At 35.7% G+C, this 16,637-nt stretch overlaps 1 long non-coding RNA gene across 2 annotated transcripts in view; it reads right to left on the reverse strand.

The window, feature by feature from the left end:
* LOC116534468 overlaps positions 1–16,637 on the reverse strand; it is a 121,164-nt gene that overhangs the window by 46,047 nt on the left and 58,480 nt on the right. For both annotated transcript variants that reach the window (XR_004261738.1, XR_004261737.1), the window contains exon 2: positions 270–334. This is a non-coding gene — a long non-coding RNA (uncharacterized LOC116534468). The remainder of the gene's footprint in view (positions 1–269; positions 335–16,637) is intronic.

Raw genomic sequence — 16,637 nt, forward strand, 5'->3', positions numbered from 1 at the left:
TGTGTGTGTGTGTGTGTGTGTGTGTGTGTGTGTGTGTGTGTGTGTGTGCTTACTTCTACTCCAGTATTGGCCTCATCTCAACCAAAGCTGGATCTTAAAAATTTAGGATATTTAAGGTCTGAGGGTCTGTCCTCAATTCTCCTCAGGCAACAGGACAAGGAGGGAGGTCAAAGCTCAGAATCCTGACTCCAGATAACAAGGGCAGCACAGGAAAAATAGGAGAGAAGGCATGAATTCATTATAGAATAACAGCCTGAGCAGGCACTTACCAAGTGAATTGGGAAGGAAATTTCTGAGAAGGCCTTAAGAATGTGGAGGAAAAGGAGCAGTTAATCTGAAATACAAAATTGAAAGGCATGACAGATGCATGATTCTAGTCTTCCAGATAAGATTCCTTCTGGAATTCAAAAGCATCTAAAAGAAGCAAGACAATTGGCTGCTGGGTTCGATATGTAAACACAGTGCTGGTTGACACAGTGAAGATGTTTATTACAAAAGTTAATGCAATGTCAGGGCGGAAGATCAATGTTTAACCCGATTTTGTTGCAATCTGTTGGCTTGCCTTGGAATACAGAATGGAAAATTAGCAAAGCACAGCAAGGAATATGCAAGGGACTTTTTTTATAAGCAAACTGTCAAATCACGGACACTGACATTTGTGATAATAAAAACAAGTCAAGATTTACTTGTATTTGTAGTTAATACATGCCTCTTACATTGTATATTCACATTTTTTTATTAATTTGAGTAATACATTATAATTTTTATTTACTTCAATATCCAGATAGTCACAGATTATTAGAGATTCTCCATGTTCATTTAATCTACTATGTATAGATTAAATCCTAAAGAACAAAGTTGAAGTTCAACTTTGTTCTTTAGGATTTAATGAACAAAGCTTTCATTTCACAGGAAGGAAAAGACGAGCATGAGACCCCTAGGAAGAACGTTATCTATGTTGTGAATCTGGTATTTTAATACTAACTGATGAGCCTGTGCTTGATATACTCAGCATTCTCACTACAAAAATATATTTAGCATTCTGTGATGTAAAATATTCTGCAAGCATCTAATACTCATTACACTGTAGAAAAAATAAAGATCATACTTTATGGTATAGAAATAAAAATAAATACTTGGGGCTGGACAGAGAAATGAGTTGAAAAAGCTTTTGATGCCTTCACATGACCTCTAGCTTCCTTATAATTTGGTAATATCTACAGAAATGATTGCAGTCTTCTTCTACAATTATTATTAAAGGCAATTTTTTCTGTTTGTATTTAGGAAGTTATCACTTGAAAAACAAAAAGGAACTATCACTTGGAAAACAAACTAAAAAATGACTTTTTCCCATTGTATTACACTTCAGAAAAAGCAACACTCTGAAAAATAATGCTATATATTTTCTGGGAGTGAGGAAACCTGTTAAAAGATGCTGGGGAGAGTGAAGCGTGAGTTTCTGTACAGCAGCAAAAGAGTGACCTCACAAAGGCTCTCACTGCTATGTGGCTGTGGAGCTCGCTCCTGTCAAAGGCATGATTAGTGCAACCCCCCAGTGCAGCTGTCCATTGAGGGTGACCAATATAAAAAGAAGGAGTCAGTGGTTAATTACTTTGTCAGCATTAAATATAACAATGGGCCGTGGTGGCAGCTCAATCCCGTGATGCATGCAGGCAGCCATCTGTACATCTTCCCCATCTACTTGGTACTTGTTGCTGCAGAATTGGTTTGGACAAGTGGCTTACAGTCACATAACAGACAAGAACTGTCTCCCCTTCTCTGGGAGGCTGTCTACATTAAGTGTTGCTGTTTCAGAGGAATCAACTTTGGGTAAAAACTGGGGACTCAGCAACAGCCCTGGCCCTAATGATAAATAAGGAGATTATTCATGCAAACTTGTTTTTATTCCTTCACTAACATTTCTTGAGAGACTTCTGTTTGTCAGGAATATACCATAGGAGTACGAAAAGAGAACTGAGTCTGTTTATATAGCAGAAATTGATATACAAAAACATAACAACCCTAGTAATTTCCTGTGTATTTTATGGCCAGTGAACTGGGTAGCTCTAACTTAAACAAGTCCACTGTTATAATCCACATGGATAATTAAAGTTGATGAGTTGACTGGTTCTTCCCTGTTATTTTTTTTTCTTTTTGGTCTATTTATCCAACCCTTTTTGCCTCTTTTTCTTCTTTGAACTCTTTGACTAATTTTTGAAGGTAGCTATTTAAAAATAAAAGGTAGCACAGAAAAGCTGTATCTAATACTTGTCTACTTAAAAACAATGGAAACTGTTACTTTATGTTATTAACACTTGATTTATTATTCCTTTAGCCAAAGATGGTGAATTGCTGGTTTGATAACCATATTTTAATTTTAGTTAGATTTTGTCAAACTCCAGAGGGATATCATTCCAGTCCTGTTCCTCAGTATTAATGAATACTTTAGAATCAGGTAGATCTTTCTTCTCCTCATGCCCAGGGGGGAATATTTATAATTTAGGATGAAAACAAAAGTGCTATCAAGACACATTACTCTACAGTTCTTCTATTCCTTCTTTCCTTTGTATTGTCCACCTTTTAATCAATTTCTCCATTTCTACCTTTTTTTCCCATTATTAACCCTATCTAGACTTGTTATCTCTAATTTCTATCCAGAAATATAAAGCACAAATATTTTAAATAAATGATCATTTAAATTTCTTGTTTTTAATTTTCAAAAGTAGATAAGATAAAAATTCTATATTTGTTTCTTGCTAAGGGGTTTTTAGTGAATCAGAGCTTTTTCTAAAATGAGCAACAAAGAGAATAAGAAGGAGGAAAAGAATAGAAATTCACCTTACTCTGTTCATTCCATTTTGCCTCAAATAGATCTTATGATGAGTTGGTGTTTTTAAATAGCGTATTACTCTGATGAGTGGAAGAGAACACACTGACATGTTATTTCAAACACAATATAGATTTAGTTGGAAAATGAGTTTTGATGTTATAGTCATTCTCTTGCTCTTTTAACATTCTCTTCTGAAAAGCAAAAAAACTAAAAGTAACGCTTTTCTTTCTTTCCTTCTCTCTCTGCTTTTCCCCTTATTCCCTTTTTTTCTTATGTTTTATTCTTTTATCTTATATCTCTAAGTGCTTAATATCTGCCAAGACTTGGCTGGGTGCTGGTGAAAGTGATGAACACAGTCTATGCTCTTATTCTCTCTCTCCCCTTATTCTCTTCCTTTCTTTCTTCTTTTTTATTCTTTTATCTTATACCTTTAAGTGCTTAATATGTGCCATGACAATGCCAGGTTCTGGTGAAAGTGATGAACACAGCCTATGCCTGCAAATAGCTTATGATATAGTTGAAAAAATGGACAAGTTGAAAAGCAGTTTTAAGTGTCTATAATCATGAATTTATGAAAGCTCGTTATAAGAGGGATGTTCAGCTTAGTCTTGGGGAATCTGGTAAAGCTTCTCCCGGGTGAGTATCATCTAAGTAGACGTTTGAAGATTGGTTCAGCATTAGTTAGGTGAATAGGAATAGGGGTCATTTGGGGGGCATTGTAAACATCAAGAAGATGTCCACAAAGGAGAGAGAAAAATAGAATTGTTTTTTAAAATTATACTTTAAGTACTGGGGTACATGTGCAAAACGTGCAGATTTGTTACATAGGTATACACGTGCCATGGTGGTTTGCTGCACCCATCAACCTGTCACCTACGTTAGGAATTTCTCCTAATGCTATCCCTCCCCTAGTCCCCCACCCCGCAACAGGCCCCACTGTGTGATGTTCCCCTCCCGGTGTGCAAGTGTTCTCATTGTTCAACTGCCACTTATGAGTGAGAACATGTGGTGTTTGGTTTTCTGTTCTTGAAAACACAGATTTTTTTTTAAACTTTATGTTCTGGGGTATATGTGCAGATCGGGCAGGTTTGTTACATAGATATGCACGTGCCATTGCCATGGTGGTTTGCTGCATCCATTTCCCCCGTCATCTCCATTAGGTATTTCTCCTAATGTTATTCCTCCCCAATCCCCCCACCCCCTGCTATCCCCCCCAGCCTGCCTACCCCCTGACAAGCCCCAATATTTGATGTTCACCTCCCTGTGTCCATGTGTTCTCATTGTTCAACACCCACTTATGAGTGAGAGCATGCAGTGTTTAGTTTTTTGTTCTTGTGTCAGTTAGCTGAAAATGATGGTTTCCAGCTTCATCCATGTCCCTGCAAAGGACATAAACTCATTCTTTTTTATGTCTGCATAGTATTCCATGGTGTATATGTGCCACATTTTCTTTATCCAGTCTATCATTGATGGGCCTTTAGGTTGGTTCCAAGTCTTTGACATTGTAAAAAGTGCTACAGTAAACATACATGTTCATGTGTCTTTATAATAGAATGGAAAACACAGAATTTTTAAGATCACTTTTTCCTGCTACCTCATTCCTACCTGATTATGGAAAGCCCTGCAATGTGTGTTTGTGCAGTGTGTGTGCACGTACACATGTGTGTGCCTGTGTGTTTCTGTCTGTCCAGAGGAATTATATTTGTCTAGAGAAGGATAAGATGGTCTGAACAGCTTGCTTAGAAATTTCTGGAGAGAAGAAAGGAACATCTAAAATATAAAAAAAAAAATAAAAACTGCTATTTACTGGGTATTTTATGACGTGACAGTCACTGCTAAATGATTATTGTAATCAGTTTTTAATTGATGGATATATTATTAGCAATACTATTATGCTTATAAATAAATAAGTTAAATGCTTTAAGGATTTAAGCAAGTTTTCCCAAGACTCAATAGATTTAAGAGTTTGAGGCAGTTTCTGAAACCAGCAGTTTGATTTGATAATCCACTCTCTTAATAGTATCTTATACTACCTCATGAAAATGTCAAAAACTGAAGATCTAAAAGAACAAAAACAAAGACATAAACAAAATATACTTGGGCAGTGTGTTAACAGTAGTAACACTAATACTTCTTCAGTACCTGCTTTGTATAAGACACCATGCAGGGAACTTTGGCAAATATAAGAAACATAATTATTTCTTACATAATTATCTAATTATTCTATTTCTCCTGTAGTTTATCTCTTTAATATTTACAATTTAGATAAGGAAACAAGAAATGGGTACAAATTCATAATGCTGAGTAGCAATAATCAAATAACATTTGTATTGCATTTTGCAATTTCTGAAATCATCTTCACTTACATATATCATTTGTCTTACAAAAATATGTGAGTCAGCTTGTTATGGAAAAGGGCTATGTAAGAACCTCAAATATTAGTGGCTTGTAACTACTACTAACCTTTTTTCATCTAGTTTTTGGCCTGTAGTTTTGCTTTGATTTTTTAATCTTGTCTGTTTGCCTGACTTTGAATGGGTTGCATTTGACTCCAGGCTAGCGTTGAATGTGGTTTTAGTCCATATGTCTTTATTCTGAGGCACAGGATAAAGAAGCGGTGACTTCCTCAGGTTTGTCATCCTCAGAGTAACTTACAGAAGCACAAAAAGGGAAACTAAATCATGGATGCACATTTAAAGCCTCTGATCATGTCATGTTTCTTAAGCTCTTATGACCTAAACCAAGTTACATAGCTGAGGCCAACATCCATGAGAAATGAAATTATATTTCATCCACAGTGGCAAGTACTGCAAAGTTACAAGGGAAAGAATATAAATGTATCATTTTACTATAGGAATAAAGAGAAATTAGAGTAATAATTCCCTTTATGAATAAAAACAAAAATTCCCAAGAATCTAAGAGGCCTTTGCATGATCACATAGTTTTTAAATAGAGGGGACAGGATTCAGCTCTTTGTCTTAGGATGTTGACTTTGTATGATTTGCTATGACACAACGGTGGTCTGAAAAAAAAAGGATTACTAAAACTAAAGGTCAGGAGTCGGAAAACTTTTTAGGAGAGATGAGATTTGATATAGATGTTGAAAATAGGTGGGTATTAAGTAGGTTAATTGTACATGCCAGTTTACTATGGGAAGTCTCTGAGTAATCATCCTTCCCCTCTCCTTTCTCCCTCTCAAAAAGAGTACTAGTTTGAAAGATAAATAGTATGGATACTTTAGACTTTAATAAGTGGATAAGAATAAGGAATGCGTTCCATTGAAGCCAAACATTAAATATGATTTCTGAAAAAAGACACAGTTACGCTTGGTAATATTCAAATGCAATGAAGAGATTAATTTGTTTGGGTGTAGAAGCTACATGTTAGGAAGTAATAACAGCAATTTACTGGAGACATATATTGAGGCCAATTAGTGGATTTTATTGGTTGCCAGACAAGGAAGATGGGGCTTATTTTTATAGTCAGTAAGAAGCCATTTAAAATTTTAGAGCAGGGTAGTGACAGAATTACAGGAAGTGATTTAGAAAGATAAATGTAGGACAAATTGAATTCTTAAAAATGTATAGGTTAAAGGAGCAAATCATTAAGCAAATTCAATAGTCTTGATATGATATGAGGGCATGGTAATCTAGACCCAAGTTAAAGACAATGAACTCTAAGGGATAGGCATGAAAGCTGTCACAAAGGAAGAGTATGAAACACTCAAATGGAAATGTACAGAAAGCAATTGGATATATAGGAGTGAAACTCAGGGAGAGGTCTATGTTAGAAGTATAAATTTGAGAGTCTGGTCTTCACATTTACTCTAACTTTAGACAACTTACTTAACCATTTTGAATTTCAGTGTTTTTTTCCTAATTAAAAAAAATGAAGAACAAAATAGTACATACTTCCATGTAACACAGAGAATATACTCTTCCAAAAAGTTAACTATGATTATTAATTTGTACATTAAGTATACAAATTTGCTTAATTGTATGTTATTGGCACTGGAGTATTTTCTTTTATAAATGCAATGTTAATTAGACATAGGTTTACCCGTAGGAGTTTATGATCTACTAGGAGAGATGTTCTTAGTCAAAATATACAAGGCACAGAGGCACAGAAAAACACTATTGAATTTTGGGGTGGGGATTATTTCCAGTTGCGGGAGGCATTTAGAAAAAGAAAGAAAATGAGCTGGAGCTTGCCAAATTACTAAAATTGAATATATAAAGATGATAAATATAAATATATTTACCAGAAGGATCCATGTAATAACAGAAACAACATAATAAGATCTAACTTCCAACGTTATATCCTAGAAAATAATAATCCAGTAGTTAAGTTTAGCTTAATTTATGGTTCTATAAAAAGAATTAGTTTGAAAAAAGCTTGGGAGTGAGGTCATGGAGCTTTGGATGCTTTAAATATTAGGCTGAGGAATATAAAACAGCCACAATGACAGATATCAGGAAAGAGGAAGGAATGAATGAAATTAGCAGAGCAGTTCTTCGTTTATAAATATTTTTACCATATTTTAAATTAATTGGTGCAAATAAAGGACTTCCATTAAGATGCTCTCATAATAACTCAAGAGAAAAGTAATGAGGTCCTGAACTGGGACATAGGCAATGAGACTGTAGATAAGAAGGTGAATGAAGGAAATGTTAGAAATGTAGATTCAAAAGTACTAAGAAAGTGGTTGGATCAGAATGTGGGGGACATGGAGCAAGAGAAATAATACAATCATTGAGAGTGCTAAAGTTTCAAATTCAGGAAAAATGTTCACACCTTGGACAGAAACAGTGGTGACTGGATGTGCATGAAAAAGACAACGGTTTCCATTTTGGCTTCTCGGGTTTTAGGTATAAGTGGAATAGCCAAGTAGTTGTATTTAGCAGACAATTAGAAATATAGAGTAAAAACTTAGAAGTCAAATCTGAAGATATTAACCTAAGTATCAATTGCATAGAATTGAATTAATTAGACTCTTAATGAAGAAAGTATAAAAAGAAGAAAAATAAATTTAAGAACAGAGGTGGAGAATAATAAATCTTGAAGGAGAAAAATGAGGTCAAGGAGACAGAAAAGAAATAGGAAAGTAGAAGGAAAGCCAAAAGAAGTAGTGCTGTGTACATGGAGAAGAAACATTAGCACTTTCTAAGAAAATGATTTGGAGGCTGCTGTGGGGACAGGAGAGTCCACCCATTTTGGTATTTGTAGAATAAACTGAACTTTACTTGAGAGTGGAATGATTAGGGAGTGATGCACAGCATCAGAATGGAGTTGGCACTGTAGAGGTAAGCATGTGAGTCTTGTTACCAGAAGGATCAGCTAAAGCTGGAGGAAACAGGGAGTTGAGGGGAGTTAAACTAATTAGAGCAGAACACTGAGGCCTTAACTTAAGGACAGAAGGAAGAATATGAATACATCTATTCTGTGGTGTTTTAGGCAAAATATGTTCATTCAGCAGCTTGGATGTAGTTAAGTAGTCGCATTTAGCAGATAATTAGAAATACGGAGGAGAAAACTGTCTATTGATATTCACTAGTTTTGTTTTGTTTTTGAGACAAGAACTTGGTCTATATCACCCAGGCTGGAGTGCAGTGGTGCAATCAAGGCTCATTGTAACCTTGAACTCTTGGGCTCAAGCGATCACCCTGCCTCAGTAACCAAGTAGCTGGGACTACAGGCGTGCTCTATCATGTTCAGCTAATTGTAATGGCTTGTTGTTATTGTTGAGACTAGGTCTCACTATGTTGCCCAGGCTGTTCTCAAACTCCTGGGCTAAAATGCTGCTGCTGCTGTAGCCTCCCAAAGTGCTGAGATTATAGGAATGAACCACTATGCCAGCTACAGTTCACCTGTCTCACCATGGCAGGAATTTAGTCTCAGAGATACTCCTGGATCAGTGGATCAATGTATGTTATTTAAATGCTCCTGCTCTTCTCCACTTTATTTTTTCACCAATAAATGATTTCACACAACCTTTCTCTTCTCTTAAGAGGCCATTTTTTATTTCAGTATTCTAAATAACAGTTCTTCATAAATTTACGTTTTTGTTAAATTCACTCAAAGCTCAGGTCCTTTCCTTTAGACTGAACTAGCCCTGTTTTTTGTCAAGCCTGCCCTTATTGATGGTTCAACTTTCATTAGAGATGAGAGCTCAGAATCTGCATCAGTCCCACTGAACAGGTGTGAGAAAGACATAGATCTGCCTCAGGACAATGTAAAGTGAACAGCATATGCTCCATCTTGGGCACACTTGTACTTAGTTAATGCTAATTGGTTGCTCATTCAGTGTACCTTGCTATAATATATACTACTGGGAATTTTATGGCTTAGAAAAAAAATTTCTGTACTTCCAAGGGATCTTTGAAGGGATCTGAAATCCTCTGTAAGAATAGATACAATTCTATCAAGCTGTAAAAAAGGATTCTGGTTCTTTCACCAAAATATTTAATCTTATAGAAGATATTAGATGTTCTTAAGAGGAGAAAAACACAGAGTAGTGCCTTTACATCTTCTGGATTTTCCCAGAGGATAATATTGCTGAATTGTGTCAGTTTATTTTTTTCAGTTTTCTTCATTGTGTGCTGGCTAGAAGTTATTTTACTCCCAACTGCTCTGTTGGTACTAAGCAAGGTGTTAGGCCGCTTGTAGCCTCTTCTAGCTGTGTTTCTGAGGAGCTGCTCTTATTAATTTCTACCCCATCCATTTCTACCTTTAACATGTCTTTTCCAAAACTAAAGCTTACCTTGTGTTATGGCATTCTAGAAAACTCTAAACGTTCACATTCTTGTGGAAGATGACATGATATCATGGACATTTCTATACATACAGAACTTCCGTTCTCCTCTCTTAATTCTTTATTATTATGGTGATCTATATTCTTAAGCTTCAATTCTGACTCTTTTACCTGTGCAGATCTTCTCATTCCCTGTAGGCTTTGATAAATTTAAGGCAGGAAAAAGTATTGTATAATAGAGGTCAGGAGTGATAAATCAGATCTGGGTTTTAGGTTTTTGAATTGGAGTATATTTTGGTCTTCAGAATCTTAGTTTTCTCATTCACAAGGTGAAAAGTTTCCGTTAGATAATCTCTAATGGTCAAAACTAGATCAAGACTTGGAGTTCCTAGTTGTCAAACAATTTGGCAGTCCTTTAAACTGATAATCTTCAAACAGTTGTTCACCATGTATTTAATACAGCCACGGTCAATAAGGTCAATTATTCAAGGATCCCCCCACCCCACATTGATCCCCGGCCACACTGGCAGCAATGAGATCAGTTCATATTTTGCTAGTCATACAAAGACTCTTTTCCTTTTGTTAACTGGTATTAACTCTCTTTCATCTGAACTCCTACCATGTTTCAGCACCCTGTACAGATAAGTGCTTAAGAGTGCTGCTTACTCTATTTCTGATATGGCTCCGTTGATTCTCTATCATATTCATGATATAATGTTAATGTCCAATTTAACATTATACAGTATTAACATGGTTAATGTCTTGTTTAACCAGCTATGCTGTTTCCTGTTTGTATTCTCCTGCCTGAAATGTTCTCACTGTCCCACTCCCCCAAATCCAAATGTTTCAACCTTGTTTCTTCTATGAACATCTTTCTCTTGACCTCAGAGCAGAATGAGGCATTTTCAGCTATACTCTCATAAGCTTCTTCATACTTCTTTGCAAAATTTATTTTATTGCAATAATTTATTTATATATATTTTTATTAATAAACTGCTAGTCTAAATAGTGAGTCTATTTGAAAAGTTAAAAACTTTGTATTTGGTTTTAGATCCCATGCCCTTATCCAAGTGCCTACATTACTCAGCTTTGTAAAAATGATGTCTACAGTGCATAATAAAAAGTCCAAACTCAACAGTTTTAATAATAAGTAATTTTTATTCACACACCTGTGGATCAGCTGGGAGAGCACTGCTTCAGTCTGCAGGTGTGTGGATTGGCTGGGGCATCTCTGTACCATGTACCATATACTGAGGCCCATTGGATAATGGCATAGCAGCTATTCTTGTCATGACAATGACAAAAGGACAAGGACAATTCAAGCTCTTACTTGAGACACATACGCCATATCCCATCATTCAAAAAAAGATACATGGACATGTCTAAAGACAAGGGGCATAAAAGTACATTCATCTGGCCATGAAACCATGAAAAGAATGAGAATGTATATTATGCTACAGGGGAGTGAAGAATTAAGACCACTAATTCACGGATTCCATCACCATAGTACTCAACAACATGTTTGCTGTTGAATGTTGTTGAATGAGTACATATGCATGAGTAAATTCTAAAACTACAGGTGACCCAACATATATTGTCTAATAAGTGGGGAAAAATCAAGACCAAGTGCTCATCTGAGCTGCAAGTCATGCTACTTTCTGAAGCTGTTCATTGATTAATAAAATAGAAGCCAAATGGTATGACCTAGCCATGCCCAGTGACAAGAGTCTCTAGAAAATAGCAATGTCTGTTGTGATTCATTCCTTAATCCAGACTTAAGCTCATGCATAAAAGCAGCCTTTTTTATATCCTCACAGCAATTGTCTATAAGGAAGAAAAGGAAAGAAAAGATAATTCCTGTTAAATCCCTGACACTAAGGGTAGGAAGTGATTCCTTTCTAATTTCACTAGGCTCTTTAGTTTCCTGAGAAGCTTTTCTTTCCTCTCCCCTCAAATTCTCATTGGGATTAGTTAGCAAGAAGTGATTCTTCTTTTTATTAAAGAAAACCTGATACCTATCTTAAACCTATAATTATTTTCATGCTAAAATGGGAGAAAAGATATTGGGTCAGTAAGTAAACCATGAGTTGAGATAACGTCAGATAAAGAAGAACAAGTTAATCAATAAAAAAATGGCCATATAGGATTTTTATATTTTATATGTTCATAGACCATAAGAACCTCCCCCACAAAAATTCATTTCATGGATATGTGAGGCCTGCAGTGAAGTCCTATGTGAGCTTTTCAGAAAACCAGTGTTCCATGAGAACAAGAGCAGAGGAACAAATAGATGTGAGAATCCTGGAAGAGTTAATCAGGAGAGAGCAGGCTAGGAAATCAGCTACCAATCTAAATAGAAGGCAGAAGAGTGACGCTAGGGGAGAATACAAAGCTGCAGGAAGTGCTCCCCTACCATTCTGCCAAGTTAGTGTGGAGAAGCAGGTGACAGCACCCACAGCTTCAGCCAGAAGCCAAAGGAGATTCACCTAGGAAAGAACACTGCTATGAACTGAATGTGTTCTCCAAAATTCACATGTTGAAACAATTGCCAATGTGGTAGTATTAAGAGGTGGGGCTTTTAGGAAGTGATTAATTCCTGAGGGCAGAGCCCTCCTGGGTGGGATGAAGGCCTTTATAAATGAGCTTGAAAAAGTGGGTTCACTCTTTTCTGCCTTCCACCATGAGAAGAAGAAGCAAGAAGGCCCTCATCAGATACCAACTGCCCACTCCTTGGTCTTGAACTTAGCCTCCAGACTGTAAGAAATAAATTTTTGCTCTTAGTAAGTTGTTCAGTCTCAAGTATTTTGTTATAACAAAACAAACACAATAGAACAGTGCTATTTTTTTCAGAAAATAAAAAGAGGTGAGAGGTCTTGATTTGGAGAGTAGAAAGAGACCAGATTACCAGAATCCATAGTTCTGGGAACCCAGGGCTCTAAGCTCCTGTGATTCAGGGTGAAGAAGCAGACTAGAGAAGCCTATGATGGGTGTGCCACTTTAAAACCTGTGCTACTCTGAGCAATGAAAGCCAAGTTTGTAATTTTTCCTTCCTTGTTCATGGTTCATATGTCAATATGCCCTGATATTCTGGAAAGTCATGAACCAAGTGGGGAATATAAAGGCAGAGAAGCAAAAATGAAAGAAGGTAGTGAGCACTCAGAATGTGAGTTTCCTTCCCTTTCTTCCTGCCTCTCTTTTTTCTTTTATATTTTGCTATTGTTTAAAAAATAGCCATAATGCTTCTTCCCTCCCCCTCAGGATTTTTTGAAAAATGATTTATAAATTATTGCAAAGCACTTGGAAAGGGTAAAGCACTTAATAACATTCCAAACCAGGCCAAGCACAACGAATTTGCTGCGTGTTCTTGGGAATTCCTTTAAGTTTTCAAGCCCTTGTGAGACTGTGAAAAACTGGTACCTTGCTACTTTATGTGAACTTCAAGGTTAGTATGTACATAAGTAAGTAAATTAATGTTATTTGGCTTTATCCAGACAGTGGAATAGAAACTCAGAATTTCACAGTTTTTATGCTCTTAACTGCACATCTCTTTCAGCCTCTATCTTTAAGTATGTTTACTCATAGAGGAAACAAAAAAAAAACAACAACAAAGCAAAAAGCAAAGGTACCTGAACAAACTTTTATATTACATCTACTTACCTTTGTCTGTATTTATTTGTTAAAATAAGCAAAAAAGAAAAGCCAGGAGAAGTGAGTAAGGATGAAAGAGTCAGTCCGCATGCATTCTGAATGCCATGTCTGTTCAGTAGTGTTCTATGTACCATGGAGCAGACTTCAGTATAAGAAGAGACCCAAGTCTTCACAAAGCTTACAGCTCAGTGTTTGTGTGTGTGTGTGTGTGTGTGTGTGTGTGTGTGTGTGTGTGAGCAAGTTTCTGATATAAGATACACATGAGGAAATTTGTTGTATGGTTTTTTTTTTTTCAGTATCTGTAGATAGAAAGGGAAGAGATTTATGTATCTGGAAATTCTTTACAAAGCGATTTTAGTTACAGCATTTGAAGCAAAAATGGCTTTGATTATGAAGATGGAAATGTGTGTTAGGTTATGTCAGAAATAGAGAAGCCATATCAAAACAAACATTAATAAGATTTTATAAATGACTAAGTCATGTTTAGCAGTAGCCAGGCTTCAATTATATGATGCTTTTCCATATCAGTACTAAAGAAGATCTAAGGAAAATTTAGCATCTGCCTTTCTATACTTCTTAAAATACCATTGAACAAGTGAGAGTTAGTTTAAACAATTTTAAAGTAGGTATTCCTCTTAGAATTTTTCAACTGCTCTAAAATGTGGAGACATATGGTAAGAAATAATATTAAAAATTAAGCTAATTGTGTAACCAATCTTTTGACTTTCCAGACTTGTCTCGCCTCTTTCCATCTGCATGCCCACCTGCTTTCCCTGTCCCACATAAACGTCCTGTTTCCTCAACATCCCCGGACATATATGTCTTTATATCCATGTCTTTACCTTTTGCTTATGCAAGTTCTTACACCTGGAATGTCTTTCCCTCCCACTTACAACTGAATGTTCACAATATGTTCTCCAAGGACCAATCCTGACAACAACCTCTTTGTGAATCAATTCCTGATGCCTCCTTGCCACCCAAATTTGCCCTCTTCTGGGATCCCCTAGCACTTTGAACATGTTTCTACTTTCTCACTTACCAGATTGTTCTAGGTCTATACAATTAGATATTTATATGGTTTTGCTTACTCCCTAGACTTGAGTTTTTTGAGTTATGACATGCTGTTTATTTCAACTTTTTATTCCCGGAGCATAGTAGAGTGTCTGGAAGTTAACTGAGATTTAATACAAAGCAATGGACTAAAAGTTTTTTTTTGGTGAGGCATTAATAGTCTAGAAAGAAAAACAGGAGAGACAGGTCATCTCAAATTAGTATTCATACCAGTTTGAAAATTCACTTTCTATTTTAATCTCTTTTTCTTTGAAACTTGAAGCTAAAAAAGCAGAAATTTTCTAGGTCATAGGATTGGCAGACTGGCTGTAACTGCCTGATGTTTTCTCGAAAATAGCTGGCAAGTATGTATTTGTAAAAACATTAAGAAAAGGCATAAAAATATAATTTTTTAAATTAAGTGAATGATAAAAATATAAATTTGTAAGATGTATATCAAGGTTTATCTACATATAAAAAAATGAAAGCACAAAAATAATATAATCTTCATTTGCTCAGGAGCAATCTAGATCATTCATTCATTCTTTGGGTCTTTGACTTTCTCACCTTTCTCCTTCTGCTGCCCACATTTTGATAGTTTTATAATTTAGTATATATCAGAAGATAAATAATACTAGAAAGAAAAAAACCCAGAAATTATTGAAAATAACCAATGTGGTTTTTAAAAAATGAATTTAGTCTGGACAAATATTGAGGGTTTTAAATTCGCTGATTAATATATGATGTCCACAGTTTCATAATTTTTCTGGTAATAGCTATAATGTAAATGTATATTTCAGTCGTTTAGTTCTGAAATTATTAAAGTTCGACACTTTTATTTTCTATACTATGTATAGACCCAGATGAACTAGAAATACTGCATCTCCTGCTTTTTCAGGTATTTCATAAAATCTGAATTCTTCTGGTCTGGTGGGATACTTAATCCTTAGTAGAGTAAAACTGGGGCTTCAGTATGTTTTTATCAAACTTCCAGAATCATATGCAGTGACAAGGTATTGGAGGATTGGAGAGGCAGCCTTCCAATGTGGTATCTGTTCTTACAGTTTATCACACTGACATAGTCCATTGAGTTCCAACTTCAGCTGCTCTGTACCATGCATAGAGAATAGGTATCTTGGTAGAGACTAGAAAAAGATTCTCAAAAAAAGAATCAGCTACAATAAATATAAGAATTGTTAAGTAAAAATATGAATTTATCTTGTTCTAAGAATCACCGATTATCAGTTACAGCCCATATTCCCCTGAAAATGCAAACATTTGGCTCCCGTGAAGAAATTAAGGAAACAGAACTGAGGTTGTGTCAATGTCATAACTTCTATTTGCTTAAAATATAACCAATGATGTGTGAAATTACATAAATATAATTTGTTAATTAATGTTTTCACTAATAGTTAATTGGAAAGTTCTTGCTCGTCAAACGTTTAATATTATTTTTCCTTCCTTTAGGCAACATGTATCTCCCCCTATTGAGCATATCTTTGGCCAGAATTAGGCTTGTTTTGCCAAATAAGACTGCTATAAACCTCATGATCAATTTTTATGTCATCATTGTTCCTTTCTATTAGGAATATTGGTCTTTGAAAAAAGTTTTTTTTTTTAAATCAGAATTTTGAAATCTAAGTGAAAGATTATAATGAAAGTATCTCTTTTAAGATGAACTCTGAGCTGTGAAAGTAGTCTCATAGTTTTACAGTCTCAAGAAAACTAAGTATAAGAGGTTAAAGAGCTTTTTGAGTCAGATAACTTGTGATGGTTAATTTTACATTAACTTGACTGGGCTAAGGGAGGACGACATAGGTAATAATTCACTATTTCTGACTATGTCTGGGGTGGTTTCCAGAGAGATTTTAGCATTTGAATCAGTTGACTGAGCAAGGAAGTTCTGCCTTCACCAGTAAAGGTGGTCATCATTCAATCCATTGAGGACCTGAATTGAACAAAAGAGTGGAGGCAGGGTGAATCTGCTCTGTGCTTGAGCTGGAACAGATATTTTCTCCAACCCTTAGTCACAGGCATTCCTGGGCCTTTGGACTCAGACTAAGACTTACACCATTGGCTCTCTGGCTTTCAAGCCTTCAGGCTTGGACTTGGAAATATACCATTGGCTTTCATGGGCCTTCAGCTTGCAGATGGAACATCATGGGACTTCTCAGCCTCCAAAATTGTGCAAGCCAATCTGTCATAACAAATGTCTTTCCATATATCTGTATATATCCTATTGGTTCTGTTTCTCTGGAGAACCCTGACTGATAACTGTTTGATAGGGGAAAAAGAATAAAACCTCTCTTATTTCCTAACATCAGTAATATTTTTTTTTTTTTTTTTTTTTTTTTTTTT

The sequence above is a fragment of the Sapajus apella genome, unplaced genomic scaffold (genome assembly GCF_009761245.1).
Source record: "Sapajus apella isolate SASKATOON/1434 unplaced genomic scaffold, GSC_monkey_1.0 scaffold87, whole genome shotgun sequence".
NCBI lineage: Eukaryota > Metazoa > Chordata > Mammalia > Primates > Cebidae > Sapajus > Sapajus apella.